Genomic DNA, 3,906 nt, shown 5'->3' with positions numbered 1-3,906 from the left:
GTTTAGTTTATTTACAATATTGTGTTAGTTTCAGGTGTTGTTGTTTAGTTGCTAAGTCATTTCCAACTCTTTTGCGACTCCACAGACTGTAGCCTGTCAGGTTCCTCTGTCAGTAGGATTTCCCAGGTAGGAACACTGGAGTGGGTTGCCATATCCTTCTCCGGGTTGCCATATCCTTCTCCAGGGGATCTTCCCAACCCAGGGATTGAACCTAAGTCTCCTGCATTGGCAGGTGGATTCTTTGCTGCTGAGCCACCAAGGAAGCCCAGTCTCAGGTGTACCGCAAAGTTATTTTCCCAGATTCTTTCCCATTATAGGTTACTATAAGATAGTAATTATAATTCCCTGTGTTATACAGTAGGCCCTTGCTGTTTATCTATTTTATGTGTAGTAGTGGGTATCTATTAATCCCATACCCCTAATTTATCACTCCCTGCTCTTTCCCTCTTGGCAACCATAAGTTTGTTTTCTATGCCTATGAGTTTGTTTCTATTTTGTATATAGAATCATTTGTATTATTTTTTAGATTCCACATTAGTGATCTCAGATCATGAACTCCTTATTGCCAAGTTCAGACTTAAATTGAAGAAAGTAGGAAAACCACAAGACCATTCAGGTATGACCTAAGTCAAATCCCTTATGATTATACAGTACAAGTGACGAATAGACTCAAGGGATTAGATCTGATAGAGAGAGTGCCTAAAGAACTATGGACGGAGGTTTGTGACATTGTACAGGAGGCAGGGATCAAGACCATCCCCAAGAAAAAGAAATGCAAAAAGGCAAAATGGTTGTCTAAGGAGGCCTTACAAATAGCTGTGAAAAGAAGAGAAGCGAAAGGCAAAGGAGAAAAGGAAAGATATACCAATTTGAATGCAGAGTTCCAAAGAAGAGCAAGGAGAGATAAGAAAGCCTTCCTCAGTGATCAATGCAAAGAAATAGAGGAAAACAACAGAATGGGAAAGACTAGAGATCTCTTCAAGAAAATTAGAGATACCAAGGGAACATTTCATGCAAAGAAGGGCACAATCAAGGACAGAAAATGGCATGGACCTAACAGAAGCAGAAGATATTAAGAAGAGGTGGCAAGAATACACAGAAGAACTATGCAAAAAAGGTCTTCATGACCCAGATAATCACAATGGTGTGATCACTCACCTAGAGCCAGACATCCTGGAGTGTGAAGTCAAGTGGGCCTTAGGAAGCATCACTACAAACAAAGCTAGTAGAGGTGATGCAATTCCAGTTAAGCTATTTCAAATCCTGAAAGATGATGCTGTGAAAGTGCTGCGCTCAATATGCCAGCAAATTTGGGAAACTCAGCAGTGGCCACAGGACTGGAAAAGGTCAGTTTTCATTCCAATCCCTAAGAAAGGCATTGTCAAAGAATGTTCAGACTACCGCACAATTGTACTCATCTCACATGCTAGTAAAGTAATGCTCAAAATTCTCCAAGCCAGGCTTCAACAGTACATGAACTATGATCTTCCAGATGTTCAAGCTGGATTTAGAAAAGGCAGAGGAACCAGAGGTCAAATTGCGAACATCTGTTGGATCATCAAAAAAGCAAGAGAGTTCCAGAAAAACATCTACTTCTGCTTTATTGACTATACCAAAGCCTTTGACTCTGTGGATCACAACAAACTGTGGAAAATTCTTCAAGAGATATGAATACCAGACCACCTGACCTGCCTCTTGAGAAACCTGTATGCAGGTCAGGAAACAACAGTTAGAACTGGACGTGGAACAACAGACTGGTTCCAAATCGGGAAAGGAGTACATCAAGGCTGTATATTGTCACCCTGCTTATTTAACTTCTATGCAGAGTACATCATGAGAAACGCTGGGCTGGATGAAGCACAAGCTGGAATCAAGATTGCCGGGAGAAATATCAATAACCTCAGATATGCAGATGACACCACCCTTATGGCAGAAAGTGAAGAACTAAAGACCCTCTTGATGAAAGTGAAAGAGGAGAGTGAAAAAGTTGGCTTAAAGCTCAACATTCAGAAAACTAAGATCATGGCATCTGGTCCCATCAGTTCAGTTCAGTTCAGTTCAGTCGCTCAGTTGTGTCCGACTCTTTGCGACCCATGAACTGCAGCACACCAGGCCTCCCTGTCTATCACCAACTCCCAGAGTTCACCCAAACCCATGTCCATCGAGTCGGTGATGCCATCCAACCATCTCATCCTCTGTCGTCCCCTTCTCCTCCTGCCCTCAAAATTTCCCAGCATCAGGGTCTTTTCAAATGAGTCAGCTCTTCGCATCAGGTGTCCAAAGTATCACTTCATGGCAAATAGATGGGGAGACAGTGGAAACAGTGACATACTTCATTTTTTTGGTCTCCAAAATCACTGCAGATGGTGAATGAAGCCATGAAATTAAAAGACGCTTGCTCCTTGGAAGAAGAGTTATGGCCAACCTAGACAGTGTATTTAAAAGCAGAGACATTACTTTGCCAACAAAGGTCTGTCTAGTTAAAGCTATGGTTTTTCCAGTAGTCATGTATGGATATGAGAGTTGGACTATAAAGAAAACTGAGCAATGAAGAATTGATGCTTTTGAACTGTGGTGTTGGAGAAGACTCTTGAGAGTCCTTTGGACTGCAAGGAGATCCAACCAGTCCATCTTAAAGGATATCAGTCCTGAATATTCATTGGAAGGACTGATGCTGAAGCTGAAACTTCAATACTTTGGCCACCTGATGTGAAGAACGGACTGATTTGAAAAGACTCTGAATGCTGCAAAAGATTGAAGACAGGAGGAGAAGAGGACGACAGAGGATGAAATGGTTGGATGGCATCACTGAATTGATGGACATGAGTTTGAGTAAACTCCGGGAGTTGGTGATGGACAGGGAGGCCTGGCGTGCTTCAATCCATGGGGTTGCAGAGTCAGACATGACTGAGTGATTGAACTGAACTGAACTGATATTATTTTCCTTCCTCTGTCTTATTTCACTTAGTATGATACCCTCTGTGTCCACCCAAGTTACTGCAAATGGCAGTATTCCATTCTTTTTTATGGCTGAGTAATATCCACATATGTATATATTTATATGTACAAACACACACACACACACACACGTGCACACACACACATGCACATGCCGCATCTTATTAAACCAACTGTCTGTTGATGGGCACTTGGCTTGTTTTTGTGCCTTGCTTATTGTAAACAGAGCTGCTATGAACCCTGGGCTGCACGTATGTTTTCAAATTAGTTTTTGTCTTTACTGGATACATGCTCAGGAGTGGGATTGCTGGATCATATGGTATCTCTATTTTTAGGTTATTAAGGAACCTCCATCCTGGCTATATGCAGAGCCAGCTGGAAAGGACTTTGGCAACCACCTGGGCTGCCTTACACACTCCACCCTCCTGCTCTCTCCTTGAGGAGCCTGGGCCCCATAGTGGCAAAGTGTCACTTAAAAAGTAATTAATTAATTCATTTGGCTGCACTGGGTGTTCTGTACTTGGGATCTTTGACCTTCATTATGGCATTTGGGTTCTTTCTTCAGTTGCAGCATGTGAGATATTTAGTTGCGGCGTGCAAACTCTTAGTTGTGGTGTGTGGGGTCGAACTTGGACCCTCTGCTTTGGGAGCTCAGAGTCAGGGAAGTCCTGAGTGTCATTTCTGAAGTCGCATAGTTTAAAAGTAAAAATGGAAATCATAGACTAATGCCTGTAACATGGTCCCATTTATGGAAAAGCTATATATTTTGTTTTTCAAAAATACATGGAAGTCTATAAAAGCACCCAAAAGAGATACAGATGGACACAAATGACAGTGGCACCCAGAGTCGAGGGGTGGGAATGGAATGGGACTGAGAGGCTTTTATTGATCTGCAAACTTCTGTGTTATTGGAAAACTTTGTTGTGAGGAAAATGTGTTCAGGTTTTT

The sequence above is a fragment of the Cervus canadensis genome, chromosome 21, assembly GCF_019320065.1.
Source record: "Cervus canadensis isolate Bull #8, Minnesota chromosome 21, ASM1932006v1, whole genome shotgun sequence".
Classification (NCBI taxonomy): domain Eukaryota; kingdom Metazoa; phylum Chordata; class Mammalia; order Artiodactyla; family Cervidae; genus Cervus; species Cervus canadensis.
This window is presented reverse-complemented; position numbering follows the sequence as displayed.